Source organism: Leucopleurus acutus (genome assembly GCF_964270905.1).
Source record: "Leucopleurus acutus genome assembly, chromosome: Y".
Classification (NCBI taxonomy): Eukaryota; Metazoa; Chordata; class Mammalia; order Artiodactyla; family Delphinidae; genus Leucopleurus; species Leucopleurus acutus.
Genome location: NC_139164.1, coordinates 13,828,167 through 13,855,981, shown reverse-complemented (window position 1 = coordinate 13,855,981; position 27,815 = coordinate 13,828,167). Strand labels below are relative to the sequence as shown.

The following is a 27,815-nucleotide window of genomic DNA, read 5'->3' as shown; positions in this document are numbered from 1 at the left end:
GAGGTAGATGAGAGGAGGAGGATTCAAGTGTAAGGGAAAGACCAGAATGTGGGGTGGACAGAGTAAGAAGAACCTCACATTATCAATATGTTTCTCATACTTATTTTGAGTAAAATAAAACCTAGCAAGATATTCCTAACCTGCTCAAAGAAAGTGAGTATTTGCTCCTGGCTCCAGCTTTCAAATGAAAATAAGACACTGTGAGACTCCTTGCTTTAAATATCTTTTGTAGTTGTATACTTTCTCTTCACTTTTCTTGATATTGCTCCATGGGACTTGCTATTTTATACATTACTTTTATTTTCTCTAAGCCAGCAAAATCCTGGTTTGGATGTTTCACCTTCCAGTGACCCAGCTGCCTCATCATTTTATCTAATAGTTGTAAAATTAGAAAGCTCTGACAAATCCCTTCTGGCCATACTGAGCCCAAGGAAAGAATTTTCAGTGGATCCTGGAAATGGGGACTCTGCAAAGAGATTTTGCTGTGGTAACTTTTAAACCAAAGGCATCATCTTTGAATGGGGATCTTAAGCCTGAAATCATTCTGTAACTTAATTGTATCCATTTTAATTTTTTATTTCTGTCTCGTGTTTGCTTTGCCAGGCCATGGAGGGGACACTCAAGATTGCCACCACACTTTGTTTCCTAGTATATTTCCCAGAACAAAACTCCATAGGATTTATGACCCAATTTTTGCCTTTTGATTTAATCTCAAAAATATCCAGCTCACATCAAGCACACAGCTGGCAGTTAGGAATGATAAAGCTGTCTCTCTCCTCACACAAGGCTGCTAAAAGGTTCAGACCACATCTATGTCTCACTTCCCATGCCACAGTCTCTCTTCCTACAAACAGATTTGATCCTGCTCCTGTGCTTATTTCACTGTGCTTGTTGCTCAGAGAAATCTAACCACCATGGCAAAATTCTTCAAAAATATATCTGCTAAAAGATAAGGCAATTCAAGAAATTTGTTCCCAAGTAGAAGTTGGACCTGGTTATGGAAAAATTAACGATAATAATATAAAATAATAAGAGATAACATAGTAATTTTAATATGATATTGATAATAGTATGAGACACCATTTTCTCTATTTCTAAAAAATGCTTTGTAAACATTATCTGTCGTGGGTAATTATTAATAAAATTTTCTACATTATTTCTTGCATCGTAAATGAAATGCTTTTATATGGATGTTTTTAAATATCCTTAAACTAGAACTATATCTGCATAGTCTTAGAAAAATGAATCTTTAAAATATCCAGAATATTCTACTGTCAATAATTTGTTTATATAGTGATTACAAAGTACCAGACAAGGGCCTAAATTCTTTAAATATTAATTCCTTTCATTCTTCTAGGATATCTGTGAGATAGATGCTATTATTAATATTTCATTTTAGAAAAAAAAAAAAACAAGACACAGAAAGGTCAAATATCTTCCCCAAGGTCACAAAATAGAAACTGGAGACAATGAGATGGACTCTCGGGCAGCCTGGCTCTGGGCTCCACAAACTTAGCCACTCCCCAGTGCTCTACCTTAGTACAATAAAATGCTTATGCAGGTTATGTGTGTTCATTCATATCAGCTAACATTAAACACAAGACGTCCTTGTAGGTACTCAGAAGTCTAGAGCTCTATAAGCTTACCTAAGGCATTACTTTACTAACATATCCATAAGCAATTATTTTTAAAGTATCATTCTTCTGGGGGGAAAATGCTTATGTTATGAAAATAGGCTCTATATATTTAATAGTAATTGAATAATTTATTAATTGCTAATAGTAATTTTTCTAATCTTAAACTGTTGGCAACATTTCTGTAATTCACTACTATTTACTACTTTTTTTACTATTGGATTCTACTTCTTTAAGTAAATTAAATGCATTTGAAATGCTACCGCAGACAGAGTAAAAGCCATGCATGTTTACAGCATTTGGAAAACATCTAGTATATTTACTAAATGACTGCAAAAAAATGCTTACCTAAAAAAAGGGCAAATCATGCATTGTCATTACTAAATGTAATGCCAATGAGAATGAAGCAAAACAGATGGATATCAGACATATTTCAAATTAAGAAATGAAAGAATTGGTTACTGACTAGCCCTCGGTACCAAAAAAAAAGAAAGAAAAACATAGGTATCGACTGAGCCTTGTCCATAGACAAGCTCCATGATAGGAGAAGGATATTAGCCTTCAATTAAGCCACAGTGCAGCTAAGAGGGAAGAACAAAGATGGCAGTACAGGCAAGAAAAATGATGATGCACTTAATAGAAATTGGAACTTCAGGAGGGGTAATTTCTTGAAATAGGTTTTGGATGAGTTAAATTTGAACGGGGTCATAAAATTATAAAACTGCAGAAGATGCTAAGAGATAGCGACATATAGCTTAAGCAAGGCATCAGGATTAAAGACATAAATTTGAAAGTCTTCTGTACAGACTGGAAAATTGAAACTAAGAAAGTGAATTAACCATACTAAGGAAAATTTGATTACTATACCATTAGGCCTAAAGAGGATGTTAAATAAAATAGTTTTGAGCTCTGTCTTTTAAATCAGACTGTTGTTATCCCTGCCACATGTTAGCAGTGTGAATTTAAGCGAATCGCTAAACCTTTCTAAATCCTAATTCCCTAATCCATAAAATGGAAGGAATATGTGCATAGCTGTGGTAGGCAGAATTCTAAAATGGTCCTCAGGATTCCTCCCCTGGGGTTCCTGCCCTGTAGAATCCCCTCCCCTTGAATATGTGTGGAACCTATAAGTGTAAGATAGTCATTCTTTAATGGGGTTGTGTTATAAGGCAAAAGATGATGACATTGTCACCTGCAGGATTATAAATTTTGTAAGACTGAGTCTAGATGGAGAAACTGGAGGGAGGCATGCCTGCAGGTCTGGAGGAAAACAAACATGGTGGTCACAAGGCAGGGAACTGAGGGTGACGTCTAGTTAGGAGCCCAGAGCAATTGACAGCCAGTAAGAAAAAACAAGGATCTCATGGACTCCACTCATGGTCCAATGGTTAAGAATTCGCACTTCCATTGCAGGGAGCATGGTTTGGGTTTGATGCCCGGTAGGGGAACTAAGATCCCGCATGCCATGTCGTGCAGCCAAAAAAAAAAAGGATCTCACTACTACATCCAAAAGGAAATGAATTTACCAATAACCACTGAGCTGGAAAGAGGACCCTGAGGCTCAGATGAGATAACTGCCCCTCACCAGCACTTTAATTTCATCCTAGTGCAGCCCTGTGCAGAGAACCCAGCTAGTGGAAATTCTGAAAAATAAATTTGCCTTGTTTTAAGTCACCAGGTCTGTGATAATTTATTGTGAAACAATAGAAAACTAATATGCCCATAGGATTAGATGACTTAATGTAATAATAACTATAAAATGTCTATTATAGTACTTTCTATGTAATGATATACAGTAATTGCTACCTTGGTAGCATTGTTATGGATCCTCCTGAATCCTATTTCTCTTGCTAGAATTGAAAATAAATTCCTCCTGAATTCTATTTCTCTTGCTAGAATTGAAAATAAATACCAATTTACTTACAAAGGCTTAAAGAAATTCGTCAGGAAGTAATGTTTTAATAATAGTGTAGCATTTCTAAAGAATTTTGATCAATGTTATTTTTTTCTACCATTTTATTTAATTTCATTAAAATTTAGCTAGAGGCAGATCTCAAAAAACATAGTTCAAATAGGCCATTATTAGTAAGATTTTGATTGTTGTTGTTTTGGTTGTTATTTGCTTTGTTGTCTAAGAATATGTGAGTTTTAAAAAATGAATGAACACATTAATACTGATAAATTTGCTGAGGTCCAAATATAATGTTAAAGCACTGAGATTTTTATTTTGTTAAATGTTTTGTGGAAACTAAGTTCAAAATAAATTTAATCATAAAAAGTTAATCATGGGATAGTTTAATTTTGTAATGGTCAAAATAAAAAAAAATAATAAAGCTGAGAAACTACCATGAAAACTAAGACACATTTTTACCTCTGTGATGGTGTACAATACATTAAAGCTGTGGAGCTGGTTTTCCAGTGTGTTTCCAGACTCCTCTATTGCTTTGCTTATTCTGTGCCTTCTGTCTGGAATGCCTTTTATAACCAGTTTTACTTCTGTGAAGCCCTCCCTCTTAGTAATAAAAAGATGCATAACAAATTATCCCTGTGTATCTGTCCTTTGCTATATTATGGGTTTCTTCAGAGAAAAGATATTTTTGCATTTCCTGATAGTGGTGTGGGTATGAACCCAATAAATTCTTATCAAACACAGTTTCATTAATGAAACGTTACTCACAAATTAACATGCTTAAATAATTGTTTAGCAAAATTAGGTCACGTTAATTTACTGTATTATTTCCATATTCTTCTAGTAGTTGAAAAAATGTGACTTAGTAAGTTGATAGTCTTAGTAGCATTTTTGTGGGTGACTTTTATAATAACTAAAAGTTATTACTAAATAACTTTTAGTAATAACTAAATAATAACAAAATAATAACATCTTGATACCTCTGCAGTATCAAAATGCCCATCAGGAAAACAAAGAAAATTCAATCAATCAAGTGGTACAACTATCATAAGGGAAAATTATTCTAATTTTGTTGAAAAAGTTTTCTGATTACAATACTTTCATACTATGGAAACATGCCCAGTATAATAGTAATTTCAGGGAACACATTCTTTAAATAAGAATTGAGATTTGTATGAATGAAAAGCCCATTTCTTCTAGACGTGGGAATATAATTTGAGTGATAAAGGAAAATCAGTTCAATAACAGAAAAACTAAAATGTATAAGTCATATTAAAAAATTAAACTCAATTCATAGAATGCATACATGTTATGATAATTACTTAAAACATCTTATGTCTCAATTGGGATAATTCTACCACTTAGTGATGTACACATGTTCAATATTTGTTAAACAAGTGATCTTTATCCCATTACCTATTTTGTATTACTTAAGATCCTTTCTATGATAAGTCTACAAAAGTCTTCATGTTTATTGAATTTTAAGATTTTTTTTTTAATGTGGACCATTTTTAGTTTTTATTGAATTTGTTACAATATTGCTTCTGTTTTATGTTTTGGTTTTTTGGCCACAAGGCATGTGGGATCTTAGCTCCCTGACCAGGGATTGAGCCCGCACCCCCTGCATTGGAAGGCGAAGTCTTAACCACTGGACCGCCAAGGAAGTCCCCTGTTTATTGAATTTTACAGGGAAAAAGTTAGTGTCTAAATAATGGTGGTATGCTTTTAATTTAGAAAGGCATTATGGAGAATGAAGCAATAAAAGCAAAAATAAATACTAGAAATAATTTTTTAAGAAAAAAGGTATAATAGCAGAAGTTAAAAAAATAGACTAGGGACAATTTCAATTATCATAACAGCTCTTTTGTAAAGTCCAGAATTTTATGCATTTTTTCAACATTTTTCCAAATCTTGATATCTTAAAGAAAAAATTTTAAAGTAATTAAACCTCATCTCCTCACAGTCTTACTGATTTTAGTCAAATAAAACAGGGGTTAGAAACAGTTTTATGCAAAGGGACAGATAGTAAATATTTTAGGCTTTACAAGCCACACAACTATTCAACTCTGCTTATGTAGCGTGAAAGCAGCCATAGACAAAATGTAAATGAATGGGCATGACTCCAGTAACATTTTACTTACAAAAACATGATGCGTGTCGATTTCACCTGCTTTCCAACTCCTGACATAGACTTATATTAGCAATTTTATAACCATTTTTAAACAAGACTAAAGAAACTATCTTCACAGTTAATAGCTGATGTTCTCTAGTTACAGAAAAACATACAACATAAGAGTTGCAAGTTTAAGTTTTATTTAAGGTCTCACTGAGGACTATAGCCTGGGAGACTGCTCTGAGGAACTGCTCTGAAGATGTAGGGGAAGAAGCAGTACATATAAATGAATTTTTTGGCTGGGAAATACATGTAGTCAAGCACACATCTTGGTAAAAGATTATTGCTAGTCACAAAGAACAGACATCTCAAGTTTATTATCTTAGTGCTTTTCTATGTACAAAAAGATGCAAGAATCTGGGGTCACTGGAGCCCTTCCTGAGATATTCTTCTAACTATATAGGGGCTGTTTATCCAAAGCACAGAGGGCCTCATCCTGATTTCATCCTGAATTCCCCTTGGGGGGCACTGTCAGTGGGGAAATGCAGTGGGTTGATCCTTGTAGAACTGGGTGGTGAGCAATGCTCTCTGTTCTTCTTTGTTCACAACATACAAGAATAAAGAATATAGCATAAATAGAATATATATAGAATATAGAATATTTATTAAAAATATAGCCATAATCACATTTTGCAGTACAAACTATGATACCACAATTCTGTTTGATGCATTACCATGGTGAAATTTATAAATGAAACTAACTTCTTTCAGAAAAAGAGAACAGATTTCATGTGTAGGCTTCTTTTTCTCCATTCTTTCTTATTCTAGGAACTCAAAAATTACATCTTCATACTGTAAAATACCATAAAATAGAGATTGTTCTTTACACTTTAAAATATCATGCAGTAAACAGAATCCAACAGCACATTAAAAGGATCATACACCATGATCAAGTGGGGTTTATCTCAGGATGCAAGTATTCTTCAATATATGCAACTCAAACAATGTGATACACCATATTAACAAACTAAAGGATAAAAACCATATGATCATCTCAATAGATGCAGAAAAAGCTTTTGACAAAATGCAACACGAATTTATGATTAAAACCTCTCCAGAAAGTAGGCATACAGGGTCCTTACCTCAACATAATAAAGGCCATATATGACAAACCCACAGCCAACATTGTTCTCAATGGTGAAAAACAGAAATCATTTCCTCTAAAATCAGGAACAAGACCAGGAGGCACACTCTCACAAATTTTATTCAACATAGCTTTGGAAGTTTTAGCCACAGCAATCAGAGAAGAAAAAGAAATAAAAGGATTCCAAATTGGAAAAGAAGAAATAAAGCTGTCACTGTTTGCAGATGACATAATACTATACATAGAGAATCCTAAAGATGCCACCAGAAGACTACAAGAGCTAATCAATGAATTTGGTAAAGTAGCAGGATACAAAATTAATGCACAGAAATCTATTGCACTCCTATACACTAATGGTGAAAAATCTGAAAGAGAAATTAAGGAAACACTCCCATTTACCATGGTAACAAAAAGAATAAAATACCTAGGAATAAACCTACCTAAGAAGACAAAAGACCTGTATGCAGAAAACTATAAGACACTGATGAAAGAAATTAAAGATGATACAAATAGATGGAGAGATATACCATGTTCTTGGATTGGAAGAATCAACATTGTGAAAATGACTCTACTACCCAAAGCAATCTACAGATTCAGTGCAACCCCTATCAAACTATCACTGGCATTTTTCACAGAACTATAACAAAAAATTTCATAATTTGTATGGAAACACAAAAGACCCCGAATAGCCAAAGCAATCTTGAGAACGAAAAAGGGAGCTGGAGGAATCAGGCTCCTTGACTTCAGACTCTACTACAAAGCTACAGTAATCAAGACAGTATGGTACTGGTACAAAAACAGAAATATAGATCAATGGAACAGCATAGAAAGTGCAGAGATAAACCCACATATATATGGTCACTTTATTTTTGATAAAAGAGGCAAGAATATACAGTGGAGAAAAGACAGCCTCTTCAATAAGCAGTGATGGGAAAACTGGACAGCTACATGTAAAAGAATGAAATTAGAACACTCCGCAACACTATATACAAAAATAAACTCATAATGGATTAAAGACCTAAATGTAAGGCCAGAGACTATCAAACTCTTAGAGGAAAACATAGGCAGAACACTCTATGTTATAAATCACAGCAAGATCCTTTTTGACCCACCTCATAGAGAAATGGAAATAAAAACAAAAATAAACAAATGGGACCTAATGAAACTTAAAAGCTTTTGCAGAGCAAAGAAAACCATAAATAAGAGAAAAAGACAATGCTCAGAATGGGAGAAAATATTTGCAAAAGAAACAACTGACAAAGGATTAATCTCCAAAACATACAAGCAGCTCAATATCAAAAAAAAAAAAAACCAACCCAATCAAAAATTGGGCCGAAGACCTAAACAGACATTTCTCCAAAGAAGATATACAGATTGCCAACAAACACATGAAAGGATGCTCAACATCACTAATCATTAGAGAGATGCAAATCAAAACTACAATGAGGTATCACCTCAAACCAATCAGAATGGCCATTATAAAAAATCTACAAACAATAAATGCCTTGGAGAGGGTGTGGAGAAAAGGGAACACTCTTGCACTGTTGGTGGGAATGTAAATTGATATAGCCACTATGGAGAACAGTAGGAGATTCCTTAAAAAACTAAAATTAGAACTACCAGAACTACTGGGATACCAGTAGCTATCCCACTACTGGGTACATACCTTGAGAAAATCATAATTCAAAAAGAGTCGTGTACCACAATGTTCATTGCAGCACTATTTACAATAGCCAGGACATAGAAGCAATTTAATTGTCCATAGACAGATGAATGGATAAAGAAGATGTGGCACATATATACAATGGAATATTACTTAGCCATAAAAAGAAACAAAATTGAGTTATTTGCAGTGAGGTGAATGAACCTGGAGTCTGTCATACAGAGTGAAGTAAGTCAGAAAGAGAAAAACAAATCCTGTATGCTAACACATATATATGGAAAAAAATGGTTCTGACGAACCTAGGGGCAGGGAAGGAATAAAGACGCGCACGAAGATAATGGACTTGAGGACACTGGGAGGGGGATAGGTAGGCCAGGATTACGTAAGAGTATCATTGACATATACACTACCAAATGTAAAATAGAGAGCTAATGGGAAGCAGCTGAATTGCACGGGGAGATCAGCTCAGTGCTTTGTGACCGCCTAGAGGGGTGGGATAGGCAGGGTGGGAGGGAGACCTAAGAAGGACAGCGTATGTGGATATACATATATGTATAGCTGATTCACTTCGTTATACAGCAGAAACAAACACACCATTATAAAGAAATTATACTCCAATAAAGATGTTAAAATATATACATATCATATAGTTATTTACTTCCCACAGCCTAATGAGACAGGTAGTACAATCCCATTTCTCATGAGTAAGCTGAAGCCAAAAAGACTACATAGCCCTCTCCAACTACCACAACTGTAAGGTGACAGATCTGAAATTCAAACTCCAAAATGGCTTTCAAAACTTATGCTATAGTACTGCAGTGATTAAATGAGTGTGAAAACATTCTTAAATCTAAATTTTTATTTGTTCCCAATGGAAAAAGAAAAGAGAGAAATTTACTCTTATAAAAGTTCATAGCTTAGTCTAACACTATTAATAATTAAACTTACAGTTTGGAAAATATTTTCACATAAAAATTTGTGTATTATTACATTACAGTTTAAGTGTTGACTGTGAATGAATACTTAGTTTTTTATCAGCCAATAGCTATAAAGATAGTTTGCAGATTCCAATCAACATACCCTTAAGGAACAGACAGAATCAAAATTTACTTATAATTACAGAACTCTAATTTCAGTTTAATTTGCATTTGTATTGTCATGATGCCAAAGCAATATTTATCTTCTCACTATAATCTTGGGGAACAGACAGATGATATGAATGTAACATTCTCCCTGGGACTTCATCCATACTAACAGTTGTACCTAAAAGGATTGCTAAAAAGTGGAGAATCAATTTGACTGAAGACATAATGATAGTATTCTATGTTCATTAATAGAAAATAAAAATTTACTTAAAAGTAGAAATCTTCAAATTTGAAAAGAATTTGATTCATATAAGGGAACAGAGAAGTAGTGTGGGAAGAGTCACTAACCCAAGTGTCCTCTGTCAGAAAACTCAGTTCCGATACTGAATTTTAACCACCTAGTTGGTGACTTTGGGAAAATTATGTAAATTCCTTAAGCATCATCTTGCTCAGCTGTGAAAGAATTAGGAAAGAGGGTTGGAGGCGTAGCTATAAAATTCTATGATTCTATCACTGAAAAAAAGGATTACTGAAGTCCACATATCTAAGCATTTGGGTTAATTTCTTAGCATATTACAGGGCCATATAATTAGCCTGTCCTGCTCTACTTTTTCATCAGTTACTTGGATGGAGATGTAGTCAGTTTATAAAATTTCTAGGTTAAACAAAGCCGGGAAGAAAAGTGAATATTAGGGATGACAAAATCAAAACCAAAAACCCTTGACAGGCTGCAATAACAGGCCAACTCACATCATACAGGATCTGTGCAGATACTAATGGCTCAAGTACACTTCAGGTTTTATATGATAACACTAGCCAATGGCCATGACGGCTACGCAAACTTACTTGGTATTTGTAGATCTATGCCAGTCTCTTTCTAATATCTTTAACCTCCCAACTCTTCGCTAACATTTCATACGACTTCCAAACAGAATTCGAACCTGGGTATCCATCTTTTCCATGTCATCCCCCTGCCTCTGATTGTCCTTTATTTTTTTTTATATTTATTTATTTGGCTGTGCTGATCTTAGTTGTGACACACAGGATCTTTCATTGTGGCTTGCAAGCTTCTCTCTAGCTGTGGTGTGTGGGTTTCTCTCTAGTTGTGGCATGCAAGCTCTCTAGTTGTGGCACTCGGGCTAAGTTGTTGTGGTGCACAGGCTTAGTAGTTCCCCCACCAGGGGCCGAACCCAAGTCCCCTGAATTGGAAGGTGGATTCTCAACCACTGGACCACCAGGAAAGTCCCTGATTGTTTTTTATAAATAAAGTCATCTAACTGGAAGAATTGGTACCACTATAAATTCATAGTCAACATCCTACAGTGAAAACCTCTACACAGTTCATAAATATTATGTCTGCTTTTTCAGCCTTCTTTCCCAGTCTCCACAATGATCATTTAAAATCTCCACATTCTCAAGCCTCAGAACTCTACTCTTCCCTTCATTCTCAGAAGATGAATTTATGTCCTACTTCTCTGAGAGAAATTATTGCCCTCAGATGTCATCTCTCAAAACTGACTTTCAGATCATCATCCATTTGTTATTTCTTATTTCCATACCACAGAGGAAATTTCTAAGCTACTAACTAAGGCTAATTCTTCCACCCATGTGTTGGCTTTTATAGTAGATATCCTATAGCAGATGTCCATTACATTTTTAATAACTTATCTATATTCTATAAAATCCTATGTTATGAGACTTGCCTCTGTAACATAACATGTGACTCAAATTTCCACCTGCCTTACAACTAGGACATAAACATGACAGAGTCTCTACCAATCAGGAGCAATTATTTTATTCTACTTGAACTAGTGAGAGAATTACGTTTTTTGCAACTAAGAACCCTAATATATGCAGCATATATTCCCTCTCCCCTTTATGGAAACTATAAAATATTCACTCTCTTGTATCTTCAATTTCTTCAATTCTACTAGATCCTCTCAATAGCATTTAAGCCACTTTAGTCTTCCCATTTAATAAAATCATCCCAAGAAACCCATTACTGTGTAGCTCCTGCCCCATGACTTTTCTCCCTTTCTCAAAGAAAACAACCTATTGGGTCTGCTTTAGTACTTCTAGTTCCTTACTTCCTAGCTCTGCCATAACACAGGCTGCTCCAGAGAACCTACATTCCGAGCCTCTCTTTTACCTGAAGACTCCTTTTTTGGCTTCTCTAATGCCACACTCCCTTTTGATACCTGTTTTCTTAACTGTCCCTTTTCAGTCTCCTTTGCTATTTTCTCTCCCAACTCACAATTCCTTTGGTCTTGATCTTAAATTTCATTTTCTTTATAATCTACTCGTTTTCCATAAGAAATCTCTTCCACTTTCATTGTTCAGCTTAACTAGTAATATTCCCTTAATTTAAAATTTTATATCTCCAGAATAGATCATACCTCTGAACTTCAGGCCCATATAGCCAACACACATCATACAGACATCTTCATTTGGATTCCTCTTCAAGTATCAAATGATCAAAACTGAACTCCTGATCTACACACATACTCACAGAGTCAGTCTTCTGCCAGTGTTTTTTATATGTGGTCTACCAACTACCCCCAGTTCCGGACCCAAGAAGTCTGACAAGCAGGGGTAAATGTGGAATAATCTACAAGTATATCTAAGTATTATGTACATGTAGATATAGGTAGATATATAGATATACAGATAAAGGACTAAGTGTATATATATGTGTACACTAAGTCCCCTACATATGAATCTTTAAGTTGCAAACTTTCAAAGATGCATTTGCATATCCAATCACATAAGTTAGTTCACATGTCTGGCGTACAGTGTCACGTGCGTGCATCCTCTGCAAGTGGTTGTGCTTTTGTGTACTTTACTGTCGAGTACTGTATAGAATACAGTAGTCCAGGGCTTCCCTGGTGGCGCAGTGGTTGAGAGTCCTCCTGCCGATGCAGGGAACACGGGTTTGTGCCCCGGTCCGGGAAGATCCCACAAGCCGCGGAACGGCTGGGCCCGTGAGCCATGGCCGCTGCGCCTGCGCGTCCGGAGCCTGTGCTCCACAACGAGAGAAGCCGCAACAGTGAGAGGCCCAAGTACTGCAAAAAAAAAAAAAAAAAAAAAGAATACAGTAGTACAGTATAATTTTTCAAGCCTAGGATGTCCGGAAGCAAGCAAAAGAGCAGGGGTGACGTAGCTGGTACTGCTAAGAAGAGGTTCACGGTGCAGGGAATGGCAGAAGGATTTTCTTTATTTGAGGAGGCACTGTTAGACTTTGAGGAACATGACCCGAAATTAGAATGGTACATGAAGGTTGCAGGAGCCGTTTAGAATGCAATCCAGTGCTACCATGTCATCTATGACCAAAAAAAAAAGAGCTACTACCCAGACAGCACTGGATCATTGTTTCAAGAGGGTAAATAGAATTGAATCCAGCAAGGAACCAGAACCTGTGCCACCAACGTCAGACGTGAGTGCAATTGGAGCTTGCCCTCTGTCTCCTATTGCTGAGGATCCTTCAGCTCTATCATCTCCCACCTCCTCTCCCTCCTCCAGTCAGTAACTCTTCTTGCCTGTTCACTCAATGCCAGCCCCTGTGTGCCAGCTGTTGTACTGGACTACTGTACTTTTCAAGGTACTGTACTGTAAGACAAAAAATGTTTTCTTTATTTTTTGTGTTTGTTATGTATTATTTGTGTGAAAAGTATTATAAACCTATTACAGTAAAGTACTATACAGCCGATTGTGTTAGTTGGGTACCTAGGCTAACTTTGTTGGAGTTATGAACAATTGGACTTAAGACCATGCTCTTGGAACAGAACTCGTTTGCATGTAGGAGACTTACTGTGTGTGTGTGTGCTAATATTTTTTATAAAGATTCTTTAGATTCTGTGTGCACAAAATGCCATTAATCACCAGATTCATACTGTGTAGCACTTTACAACGTATTTTTATCTTTAATTCAAAAGAAGTACATATCCAGCTGTAGAAAGAAGACAAAGTGGGCCTACCAGCTAAAGAGTATGTTTGCAATATCTAGCTGTGATTTCAAAGAGGTTTCTTTGGAAGTAGTTTTCTATCCCACTAGCTTTTAAAGGAGAGGGAAAATTGGTTTACAATATGAACTTTTAAACTTTCCCTTATTTTCATACCAATTGCTTGCCCCACACTTGAACCCAACAATTTCCCATATATTCAAGTGCTTTTGTACTCACAGTTCTTAGCCAGAATCAAAGGGGTTTAGCTGAATGAGACTGTGCTGTCATATGGGCCACAGATAAAAAGACCAGGCACATAAGTGGAGGTAATTCGTGGACTTCCTAATGTAGGGATTTTGTTTGTTTTCACTTTTGAGCTTATTGAAGTAAATCTCTGAACCATTTTAGGTTTATCTCTGGATTTGGACCTTCATGTGTGCAAGTTCTTATTGCGTTTGAGGCATTTCAACTAGTGAAATAGTGTGCTCATGTAATTATAGTCAATTCCTTACTGTTTGTAGTAATTTATTCCTTAACATTTTCAGAATTTGTGATTATTTTCAATGCTTGAGATAACTTCCTAATTATATCATTGATACTGCATTAGTGACCTCAAAATGACTATAGAAGGCTAAAAATTATTTTCATATTATGTAGATATCTAGTTCTTGAATATGGCTACAAAAGTTATAAGGAAAAATGAGAGGAATAATAGAAGGACCAGTGAATGGGACAAAGGGTTGAATAATGAAGACTAAATGAGAGACTTAGAGAAACAATTAATGCCAGGCTGTAGTAAGTTTAGGAGAACAGATGACTTCATTCCTGGGATACATTTGTAAAACAATATCAGGGACTTAAAGTTGAGGAGGAAAGATGTAGTAATGTTAGGCTAATGAGCAGTGTTTACAGAGGTAGGTATTTCATATTCAAAACTGGGAAAGCACAGAAACACAGTTTATTGGCCCATGAAAGGGCCAGTGTGAAGGCTTTGCTGAATGCAATGGCAGTAATACGTATTATGTATATTTTAGAGATTCAGGGTCTTACTTGACCTTTCCTCCCTGTGTGACCTTGCACAGGTTACTTACTCTTTCCAAACCTCTGACTCCTCATTTGTGAAAGGGAATAATTATAGGGCTGCACTGAGGATTCAAATAGATTATTCATGTAAAAATAGTTCTTAACAAAGTTCTTACACCAAATGAGAGCTCAGAACAGGTTAGACATTATCATTGTTAGAGTGGTATATATATTTACAAAAGACAGGGTCTTCTGAGCTACAGGGTTAACAAGGGGGAGATATCGGGTGGAAAATGGGAAACATGGCATTCAGGGATGGAACCGCTCTGTGGCAATCAGTCTTCCATAACTCTTTGAGAATCAGGCAGTAAGTTTAAGAGCCTTAGTTTTAGAATTCATAAAAAGCAGAGTCTTTCTCAAAGCAAATACTTCTAACTGTGCAACATTCAGAAAATTGCTTTTTTTAAAAAAGGAATAGAAGTCTCAGATGCCTTCTCTTAAAAATAAAGACAGAGATAATAATAGTACTTTCGAGAGCATTGCTTGGCACATAGTACTGATCAATAAAAGCTAGCTTGTATCGAGGATGATCCTGAGTCTTCACACTCCCCTTCCATCCTCTCCCCCTCCTTCCCTCTCTCCACCCTCCATTCTGCTCAGCAAATTATCTGTATTGGAGAGATGAATATAGACGTTGATCATATTTTTCTATCTAAGCCTGGGACACAGAAATAACAGGCAATGTAAACAGCTTATACACAGAATTGACTTAAAAATTAAACTGTTGAGGATCATGGTTGCCACAAAAATCTTTGTGATAATATGAAGACTGAAGGGAACTAGTGGGAATGTTGTGGACTAAAAACCATTTGGAAATGGTTGTTAATTAATTAATTAACTTCGTGGACCGGAGATAACTGAGTTTTACCCAGAACATCTGCACTGTTTTGGAGACATGTCATCATATTTTGAAAGAGTGGCAATTGTCAGCTGCCTATGACGCTGTTATCAAAACCAGAGGCTTTGAATTGTCTACTGTAGTAACAGTTCCCAAAGAGGTCCAACAAAGTCAACTGGTTGTCACTAAATTCATCTCACCCCCACATACAATGCACCTACAACCTGAGGGAAGGTTTGAGTCCAGAAAATAAGAGTGACATTTTGTTTTCTTCCTTGTTCTATTGCCCATGCATGTATGCATGTGTGTGTGCCAGTGTACACATATATTTTTATCATCTGCTGGTTACTTCTACACAGATATCCCATTTGCATCACAAAGTCAAGTGTACAAACTGACTCCATCACCCTCCCATTGCTAAACTCATCTTCCTCTTGGGTTTCCTGTTTTAGTTTCTGTCCCTTCCATTATTACAGGTTACTCAGACTTGAAAACACTACTTTCCCTCTTGAGATCTAATTTCACCCTAACCCACAGTCCACTCATTGCCAACTCCTGTCCCTCCTAGTTCAGAAAGTCTTCCCCATCTAGTCCCTCCTTTCTTTTGCTATTGCCAGCATCGTTGATTTGACCCTGAATTTCACCACCTGAACTACTGACATAGCTGTTTAATCTGAATTCGCAATGTCTCACTCTTCCTAATGCAAGCTATCTGTACATTGCTGGGAGCTTTGCATCCCTGAAGGACAATTCTAATTTGCTGCTTCTCTGCTCAGAAAGGTTTAGTATCTCTGGCTGCAGAATGAAGTTTAATCTCTCTATTCTGGCATGTCAGCCCCTGTGATCCTCCTCCTGCCTCTCCACATCTATTTTCTATTACTCCCCTTCATGCATTCTGTCCTCCTGACCAGCTGAACTTTAGACTTTTCTCTGTATACTTACCAGGCTGTTCCACTGTTACCCTTACTCATGCTTTTACATCTTTCTTGTGATATAACATGCTCATTATTTGCTAAATGAAATAATCAATTAATTCACTAATTTTCCCAGTTGGAATGGAAACTCAGTGAATTACCCTTGTGCCTTCAGCAAAGTTGACTTGAAATATTTTTTAAACAAATGAGTTTTTAAGCTTCCTTATCTCAGTTAAAGAATCTAAAATCATTTAACTGCATGCTTTTAACAATAATATTCATGTTATAGTTTTGTGATGTTTTTGTTGATACATTATTCATCTAGTTTACAATTTTCCATATTGTAGGAAATAGTTTTCTCTTGTGACCACCATCTTTCTGCTTCCAGGAAATTGATCCAATCCACTCTGTCCTGTCACCATCCAGGCTTCAAACTGTTCCTATTGTCATGGCATCATATAGGTCACTTTTTTCTCTAACTACCATATTTACTTTCTTCCACATCATATTTCAAATTTTGTCTGTTAGACAAGGATGTCTTTTGTTACATGTGAATGTCCTGCCCTCTACTAACCTACTACATTGTACGTTGAAAAAAATCACTATGGAATATTTTTGTTATGTTGATAACAAAAAAGGACTTACCACTAAAAATATGAATTATTTTAATCAATATGAAATTATAATATTAAATTAATAATATATCAGTTTGGTAATGTCACTTTTAACAGTTCCCAAAATAATCTCTATGATGACCATAATAATGTAATTTAGATACTCAAGAATTTTTGTAACATTTAAAAAATCATGATGCAAAACTTCAGATTTTTTTTTGCCTATACTCTAGCTATTCTCAAATAAAACATTAAATTCATGCTAGCATTTGTACTTGGTGTAGTAAATATATTTGAAAAATATATTCTTCATGAAACAACAGCTTATCACAAGCAATGATTATTTTTTAATGAACAAAATTTTAAAGTATTTGATACAATTAATATTTTCTGATTGGCAGGTCAATTGCCATATGGAAAGCTTTTTTAAAAATTATAATTTAAGATGTCTATGAGTTAGCAGTGTTATTATCGATATTTATAATTTTAATAGTAGGAATGTTCTACTAAAGTTCACCCTTGAAATGACAGCTACCTACTTTTCAATAATTTGCAGTTCTCTCCTTTTTCTTTTTTTTAAAATTTTATTTGATTGATTGATTTTTGGCTGTGTTGGCTCTTCATTGCTGTGAGCGGGCTTTCTCTAGTGGGGAGCGGGAGCTACACTTCATTGTGGTACGCAGGCTTCTTATTGCTGTGGCTTCTCTTCTGCGGAGCACGGGTTCTAGGCGTGCGGGCTTCAGTAGTTGCAGCACGTGGGCTTAGTAGTTGTGGCTCACGGGCTCTAGAGTACATGCTCAGTATTTGTGGCACAGGGCTTAGTTGCTGCATGGCATGTGGGAGCTTCACAGACCAGGGATGGAACCCTTGTCCCCTGCATTGGCAGGAAGATTCTTAACCACTGCACCACAGGCAAGTCCCAGCTTTTTCTGAAGTGTGTTAAAGTTATGTAAGATCATTGAAAATATAATAGATAAATTAAATAGAAAATTAGATACAGCTGAGAAAAGAATTAAGTACAGGAAGTTAGACCTGAATATTTGAATACAGAGAGACAAAGCAAATATGCAAGAGAAGTTTAAAATATGCTGAATAGAAAGAGAATGTGTAACATAATTTTTCTAGCACATTTTTGATTATTTTAAAACATCAACCATGGAATCCAACCAAGAGAGATATAATATCTTCAAATTGCGGAGAGAAACTAAATTTCAGTCTACAAATATTTGCACAGTTGAAGTTTCATTGAAGAATACTACGATCCAAATAAATATATCTTCTGAAAAAAACCCAAAAACTAAGAGGTTTTACCAGCAAGAGATACTCACTGAAGCAACTTGAAAAGGAAGTACTTCCAGAATAAGGAAAATGATTCCAGAATTAAAATCAGAAAATCAAAAAGGAAAAAACCCTGTCTATGTAAAACAATAATTTGAATATATTCCTTGAGTTGAAACAAAACAGTACATAAAAAATGCAAATTCTTTCAAATTCTCCATGATATGATTTTTAGTAAGTTAAATTTGTCTTCAGCTTTCTCCTTTATGGTAGCAAGTTATCTGCCAGTCAGCTGTAAATTGATTTTTGCTTTGGACAGGGATGTTCTATATGCTCTGGTTGAAAGAATCCACAAAAATTTCATAAGTGTCAGGATGCTTAATTTTCACAGGAACATATTTCCCATTCTTTACCACTCATATATTTAATCAAGACAGCTAGATACATTCTATTTTCCAGGTACTATGTAACAGTTATTATCAGCAATATATCACCAAAAATAGTAAATCATTGAATAGATAAAGTATTTTATGGGAGAGTAAAGCCAACAAGCTCCTCATGGATTAAATTGTGGTACCCTATTGGAGAATTGAAGTAACCTTGAGGCAGGGATATGAAGGCATAATGTTATCCTTGCCAGGTAAAGGCAAACTAATTCACGAGTTCTCTGCTTGTTAGAATAGAGATATAGGCTTTGCTGAATTGATACTTACATACCAGGTGCCAGGAGACTGTTTATTTGGTCTAATAACGTGATCACATCTGAAACAGTGCTAACACTGGAGTTATGCTTATGTAAGCTTAGCATTATACACTGTCATTCTCCAAAACTCATTCTCAAAGACCTCTGTACCAGCCACATGGAAGGGAAAAATAATGGGCATATAATATAAATCACCAGGCTTGTACTTTTAAATCTCAATGGAGACATTGAACTCAATGATAATTTTAGTCAGAGCTCCTTTGGTGGAGCCATGAGGATAGAAGACAATTAGAAAGAATTTGGACATTGGAAATATCCTATCATTGGAGTATTACGAAAGTTATTTCTGAATTTTTTGGTGTGTTCTATTTTCAATGACTACCAAAGACTTTAAGATTATGATTTGTCTTCCAAGAAGATACAAAGAATAGCATAACAACCATTTCATAGCCTTTACAGTGTAAGAAGTAAAACATTACCAATATACTTGAAGCCGTTGTGTAAACATTCCTGCCATTTCAGGAATAAACACTATACTGAATTTGTCTTTATCAGCCCCATGCATTTGTCTGTACTCTTAGTATATATCACTAAATAACATAATATTGCTTTATTTGTCTTAAAACACTTTGTACAAGTAATACCAAAATATCGTATATTAATGCATATATGTGGAATCTAGAAAAATGGTACAGATGAACCGGTTTGCAAGGCAGAAATAGAGACACAGATATAGAGAACAAATGTATGGACACCAAGAAGCCAGGGTGGTGGGGGATGAATTGGGAGATTGGGACTGACATATACATAGTAGTATGTATAAAATAGATAACTAATAAGAACCTGCTGTATTAAAAAATAAAATAAAAATTAAAAAATATAATACCAACAGTATGTGTGCTTTTGCAGCTTGCCCCTTGTGTTCAATATTATAGTCTAGAAGTTCATCCATGTTGATATTTGTAGGAGTAACATTTCACTGTTGTATAGTTTTTTTTTTTTTTTTTTTTTTTTTTTTGCGGTATGCGGGCCTCTCACTGTTGTGGCCTCTCCCGTTGTGGAGCACAGGCTCCGGACGCGCAGGCTCAGCAGCCATGGCTCACGGGCCTAGCCGCTCTGCGGCGTGTGGGATCTTCCCGGACCAGGGCACGAACCCGTGTCGCCTGCATCGGCAGGCGGACTCTCAACCATTGCACCACCAGGGAAGCCCACAGTATTCATTTATATGCCTCCATCAATTTATATTCTCCACATTCTACTCATGAAAATTTAGACTTTCTTTGTAATTATTTTATTGTATGAATTATACTCTTCTGACTATTCTTATACATGCCTTCTTAAGTACATATGCAAGCGATTCTTGAAAGATCTAGGAAAGCAACTGGTTCATAGTTTATGTACTTCTTAATTATTATCAGATAGTGCCAGATTGTTTTCTAATGTGTTTATACCAAATTTTTATTCACCTCAGTAAATATGTAACAGTTCAAATTACTGCACATCCTCACCAACACTTCCAATGAGGAGACTTTTCATATTTTGCTAATCTGAAAGCTATAAAATTATGTATCTAAGAGCAATATAAATGTATATTTTCCTGAATAATGAGGTGGGGCATTATTTAAAGTGTTTCATTTTATGAAAATATCTTTGCTAAAAATCCTTATTTTTTGTGATGTCTCATTCTCTGGATTCTGATTTCCATGATCATCAATGACTTGCTTGCTGATTATAATTTTGTTTCAATGTGAAATGGCTTTAGGAAAAATAATAATAAAAAAAGTCAGGACAGGGGCTTCCCTGGTGGCGCAGTGGTTGAGAGTCCGCCTGCCGATGCAGGGTACACGGGTTCGTGCCCCGGTCCGGGAGGATCCCACGTGCCGCAGAGCGGCTGGGCCCGTGGGCCATGGCCACTGAGCCTGCGCGTCCAGAGCCTGTGCTCCGCGGCGGGAGAGGCCACAGCAGTGAGAGGCCCGTGTACTCCAAAAAATAAATAAATAAAAATAAAGTCAGGACAGAAGATCTAAATAGACATTTCTCCAGAGAGACATACAGATGGCTAAAAAGCACATGAAAAGATGTTCAACATCACTAATTATTAGAGAAATGCAAATCAACACTATAATGAGGTATCACCGCGCATCTGTCAGAATGACCATCATCAAAGTCTACAAACTATAAATGCTGAAGAGGGTGTGGAGAAAAGGGAACCCTCTTACACTATTGGTGGGAATGTACCCTGGTATAGCCACTGTGGAGCACAGTATGGAGGTTTCTTAAAAACAAAACAGAGCTACCACATGATCCTGCAATACCATTCCTGGGCATATATTTGGAGAAAACCATAATTTGAAAAGATACATGCACCCCAATGTTCATTACAACACTATTTACAGTAGCCAGGACATGGAAGCAACCTAAATGTCCATCAACAGAGGAATGGATAAAGAAGATGTGGTACATATATACAATGGATCATTACTCAGCTATAAAAAAAAATGCCATTTGCAACACGGCTGGATCTCGAGATTGTCATACTGAGTGAAGTAAAACAGATGAGAAAGATAAATGTATGATATTGCTTATCTAAAAAACTGTGCAAATAAACTTATCTACAAAGCAGAAATAGAGTTACAGATGTAGAAAATAAACTTATGGTTACCAGGGCGAAAGGGGTGGGGAGGGAAGGATAAACTGGGAGATTGGGATTGACATATACACACAGCTATATATAAAATAGATAACTAATAGGTAACTAATAAGGACCTACTGTATAGCACAGGGAACTCTACTCAGTACTCTGTAATGGCCTATGTGAGAAAAGAATCTAAAAAAGAGTGGATATATGTATATGTAGAACTGATTCACTTTGCTGTACACCTGAAACTAACAAAACTTTGTAAATCAACTATACTCCAATAATTTTTTTAAAATCCAAAAAAATTAAATTAAATTAAAAAGAAACTGTTTTTTAAAAAGTCAGTATCCGTATCCATATGACAGTTATATTTTTAAATTAATAAATTATCATTCTTATGTCCATCTTATGGCCATGCTTAGACAGCATGAGTTGTATACTCAGTGCCTGATCACCCCACCCATGATAAGAGGAAGTTTGGGGATCAAAGTGGAGGTCTGGATCCTGGGAACTGGAAGCTTAATTGCAGATTTACTTGTGAATTTCTATGTATCTTACCTTAGATTAATGATTTTCAAACATATTGAGCAAACTGTTACTCATAAACCTTATATAGAAATCAGAACAGAGTGGAGCCACTGTAACTGAAGCATCACAGGAGCCCAGACTTACTCTGCCATCAAATACTGGGCAAGGTTATTCTGAGGGGGAAGGGAGAAAATACATATATTAGAGACTAAATAAGAACATAGGGACATAGCAATAGACTAAATACACATTAAAAGTTTTATAATGTTCTATGTAAGTCAATGGCAACATGTTTGAAGACTTATCCGAAAGAGATGATTTTTTTTTTTTTTTTTTTTTTTTTTTTTTTTTTTTTTGCGGTACACGGGCCTCTCACTGTTGTGGCCTCTCCCGCTGCGGAGCACAGGCTTCGGATGCGCAGGTTCAGCGGCCATGGCTCACGGGCCCAGCCACTCCGCGGCATGTGGGATCCTCCCGGACCGGGGCACGAACCCGCGTCCCCTGCATCGGCAGGCGGACTCCCAACCGCTGCGCCACCAGGGAAGCCCGAGATAATTTTTTTAGAAAAAATAAAATTACCAAAATGATTCAAGAAAAGACAAAGACCAATTAGCAGATGCATTAAAGGAGGCAAGCGAAATTAAATAATGAATGTTCAAAATGCAAAATAGAATAATGTGGGTAGCATATAGCTAACTTGGAAAATTATAAAGTATTGGAAGGCAAGTTAAGAATGATCTTATATGCCAAACTAAAAGGTGACTATTTTGCTAGCAATGAGGGACCATTGAAGACTCTTTTAAACAGTAACATAATATGATCAAATTTGTGTTTGAATAAGATATATTTAACAGGAATTGAACAAAGGAGGAGCTGAAGTCATGAGAACTGGTTAGAAAGTATTTGGAAGAATACAGACAGGAGATGAAGAAGGCATTACAATTGAAGGAAAACAACAGAATTAAATAACTGATAAGATGAATGATGTAGGTGTGGGGGGATAGGGACCAAAAGAAAAACATGGGATGACTATGCAAGATTGTTATTTGAACAACTAGGTAGACAGAAATTCTAAAATTAAAATTCAAAACAAGATATTAGAGGTATGTCCATTCATTCATCAAACATGTATTGAATATCTGCCAAAATTATACTATTTTTTGGCAACACAAAAAAATTATACTGTGATAGGGAGAGTGGCCAAGATAGCAGAGTAGGAAGACCCTGAGCTCAGGTCCTCCCATAGGCACACCAAGATTACTACTATTTACAGATCAATTATTGATGAGAAAGACCTGAAGACTAGCAGAAAAGATCTTCTGCAACTAAAGATATAAAGAAGAAACCACAACAAGATGGATCAGAGTTACAGAGATGTGGAATAGTCAAGACCCACACACTTGGGTGGGCAACCACAAATGGGAAGACAATTACAATTGTAGAGGTTCTCCCCAAGGAGTGAGGGGTCTGAGTTCCCCATCCGGCTCCCCAACCCAGGGGTCCTGCACTAGAAAGATGGGCCCCCAGAACGTTTGGCTTTGAAGACCTGTTAGGCTTAATTTCAGGGGAGCCTGAGCACTGTGGGAAAGAGATTCCACTCTTAAAAGGCACACACAAAATCTCACACACTCCAGGACCCAGGGCAGAAGCAGTAATTTTAAGGATCCTGGGTCAGACCCACCCACTGATCTTAGAGAGCTTCTTGGAGAAGCAGGAGGTAACTGGAGCTCACCCTGCAGACACAGACACTGGAGAGAGGCATTCTGGGGAAATCATTCTGCCTCATGGACACTGGCCCTGGCAAGTGCCATTTTGGAATCCTCCTTCTAGCTTATTATGCTAGGACACAGCCCTGACCACCAGCCTATCTGTACCAGTACTGGGACAACTCAGGCCAAGAAGCTAAAGGCGGGACACAGCCACACCCACCAGCAGTTGGCTGCCTTAAGACACAGTGAGACCACAGCCACCCTGGGACCCAGGCCTGTCCACCAGAGGGCTCAGCAAACCAGGGTACTGATACTAGCCCCAGGACCCAGGCTCACACACGATTGGATGGGCACCAGCCCCGACATCCCCTGATCACTGGCTCAACCCACCAGGAGGTGGACACTAGCCCCAGGACACTGCAGTGGCACAGCCTGCTGTATCAGGACACTATTCACCCACCAGCAAGCCAGCACCAGCCCTGGGATCCCTGGACACCAGCCATGCCCACATCATAAACAAAATGCAATAACAAGAGGAGGTAAAATCTTATGGACACATTACTAATTTTTTACAATAAATTATAGTGTACAGCTCCATCACAGAATCTTTTTATACAAAGCCACTAATGTGAACACTGAAAGAAATCTGTCATGTAGGTCTTTAATCTTGATTTAACAAAGTTTGTACAGTAGCATATTATATCAAAAGTCTGAAAAAGCACAGTGAGTTTTCTGTCATGTTCTAAAATTTTTATTTACATACCATAAAAATGAATTACATATCAGGGAACTCCCATATGGCTATCAGCTGATTTTCAGCAGCAACTCTATAAGCCAGAAAGCAGTGGCATGATATATTTAAAGTGATGAAAGGGAAACCTACAACCAATAACACTACACAGCACGGCTTTCTTTCAGATTTGATGAAGAGATCAAAATTTTACAGACACACAAAAGCTAAAAGAATTCAGCACCACCAACCACCTTTACAAGAAATGTTAAAGGGATTTCTCTAAGGAAAAAAGAGGCTACAACTAGAAATCTGAAATCTACAAAATATGAAATCTATAGTAAAGGCATATATACAGTAAGGATAGTAAATCAGTCATGTATAAATCTAGTAGGAAGGTTAAAAGACAGATGCAGTAAAATCATCTATATCCACAATAAACAGTTAAGGGATGCACAAAACAAAAAGATGTAAAGTCTGATGTCAAAAACAGTAAATATGTTGAGGGGGAGTAAAAATTCAGGATTCTTAATTCATTTGAACTTAAGATGTTAGCATTTTACAATAATTATATATACAAAATTATAAATAAATAAATAAATATATATATATATCCCGATCACTACAAAATAAAAATCTATAATAGTTAAACACAAAAATGATAAAGGAATCCAAACATTAACAATAAAGATAGTCATCAAACCACAAAACAAGAGAGCAAAAGAAGAAAGGAACAAAAAAAGAACTACAAAATGTCCAAAAACAATTAACATAATGGCAACACTTACATACTTATCAATAATGACTTTATTCCATGTAAATGGAATAAATAGTCTAAACAAGAGTCATGGAGTGGATATATGCTGCCTACAAGAGAATCACTTCAGATATAAGACAAACACAGACTGAAAGTGAGGGGATGGTAAAAGATATTCCATGCAAATGGAATTTTTTTTTTAAAGCCAGGATACCAATACTTATATTAGACAAAAGAGAATTTAAAATAAACACTGTAACAGGAGACAAAGAAGGACATCACATAAAATCAAGGAAGTAACCCAAGAAGCTATAACAACTGTAAATATATATGAATTCAATATAGGAGCACCTAAATACATAAACAAAATATTAACAGACATAAAGGGAGAAATTGACAGTAACACAATCATAGTTGGGGGTGTTACTACCCCACTTACATCAATGGGCAGAGCATTCAGACGGAAAATCAATAAGGAAACACAGGCCTTCAATGACACATTAGACCAAATGAACTTAATATATAGATATATAAAGGGAATTCCCTGGCAGTCCAGTGATTAGGACTTCGTGCTTCCATTGCAGGGGGCACCGGTTCGATCTCTAGTCAGGGAACTGAGATCCTGAAAGCTGCATGGCGCAGCCAAAAAAAAATAGAAGTGTATAGAATATTCCTTCCAAAAGCAGAAGAATACACATTCTTTTTAAGTGCACATGGAACATTTTCCAGGACAAATCACATGCTAGACAAAAAAAGTCTCAGTAAATTTAAGAAAATTGAAATCATATCAAGCATCTTTTCCCAGCACACACTATGAGACTAGAAATCAACTACAAGAAAAAAACTGGAAAAAAACACAAACATGTGGACTCTAAACAATATGCCACTAAAACATCAATGGATTACTGACTAAACCAAAGAAGAAATTGAAAAAAATAAAAAACACTTGGAGACAAATGAAAATGAAAACACAGTGATTCCAAATCTGTGGGATGCAGGAAAATAAGTTCTAAGAGGGACACTTATAGCTATAAAAGACTACTTCAGGAAACAAGAAAGATCTTAAATAAATAAACTAACCTCACACCTAAAAGAACTAGAAAAAGAAGAAGAAACAAAATCCAAAGTTAGTAGAAGGAAAGAAATCATACAGATCAGAGGAGAAATAAATGAAAAAGGGACTAAAAATATAGAAAAGATCAATGAAACTAAGAAACGGCTTTAGGGAGATATAAACAAAATTGATAAACCTTTAGCTATATTCAACAACAACAAAAAAAAATGAAAGAAAAGAAAGAAACAAAGAAAGAGAGATGACCCAAATCAATAAAATTAGAAATGAAAAGGGAGAGGTTACAAGAAACCACAGAAATACAAAGGCTCACAGTATATTATTATGAACAAATACACCAATAAAATGGACAGCCTAGGAGAAATAGACAAATTGCTAGAAATGTGCAGTCTTCCTAGACTGAACCAGAAAGAAATAGGAAATATGAACAGACTGATTACTGGTAGTGACATTGAACTAGTAATTACAAAATAAAAAGAAGAACAAAAGAAAGAAAGAAAAGAAACCAACAAACAAAAGTGCAGCACCAGATAGCTTCACAGGTGAACTCTATCCATCTTTTAGAGAAGATTTAATGCCTATCCTTCTCAGACTATTTCAAAAAAATGAAGAGGAAAGAACATTTCTGAACTCTTTCTATAAGGACAGCATCACCCAGTTTGGCAAAACTGGACAGAGATATCACAAAAAAAGAAAATATCACTGATGAACATAGATTAAAAATCTTCAACAAAATATTAGCAAATCAAATTCAACAATATATTAAAAGGATCATATATCACAATCAAGTGGAATTTATCCCTGGGATGCAAGGATGGTTTAATATTTGCAAATCAATCAGTGTGATACCTTACATTAACAAACTGAAGAATAAAAATCATATAACCATATCAATAAATGCAGAAAAAGCTTTTGAAAAAATTCTATATCCATATATGATAAAAAAAAAACTCTCAGCAAAGTGGGTTTACAAGGAACAAATCTCAAAATAATAAAGGCCATGTACGACAAACCCACAGCTAATATCATACACAATGGTGAAAAAGCTGGAAGCATTTCCTTTAAGATCAAGAACAAGTCAAGGATGCCCACACTCACCACTCTTATTCAACATAGTGTTTGAATTCCTAGCCATAGCAACCAGACAAGAAAAATGAATAAAGACATCCAAATGAAAAGGAAGATTAAAACTAACACTGTTTGTAGATGATATGATACTGTAAATAGAAAGTCCTAAAGATGCCATGAAAAAATGTACTAGAGCTCATTAATGAATTAGGTAAAGATGCAGGATACAAAATTAATATAGAGAAATCTGTTGCATTTGTATACATTAACAACTAACTACTAGATAGAGAAATTAAGAAAGCAATTCCACTTGCAATCATATCAAAAAGAATTTAAAAACCTAGGAATAAATCTAAATAAGGATGTAAAAGACCTGTACTCAGAACACTATAAG

The 27,815-nt window shown here is 36.0% G+C and overlaps 1 protein-coding gene across 1 annotated transcript in view; it reads right to left on the bottom strand.

Annotated features, from left to right (window-relative positions):
* The window catches only part of LOC309978901 (H(+)/Cl(-) exchange transporter 4-like), a gene marked incomplete at its 3' end in the record, with an annotated part of 164,979 nt that overhangs the window by 46,756 nt on the left and 90,408 nt on the right, over nucleotides 1-27,815 (bottom strand).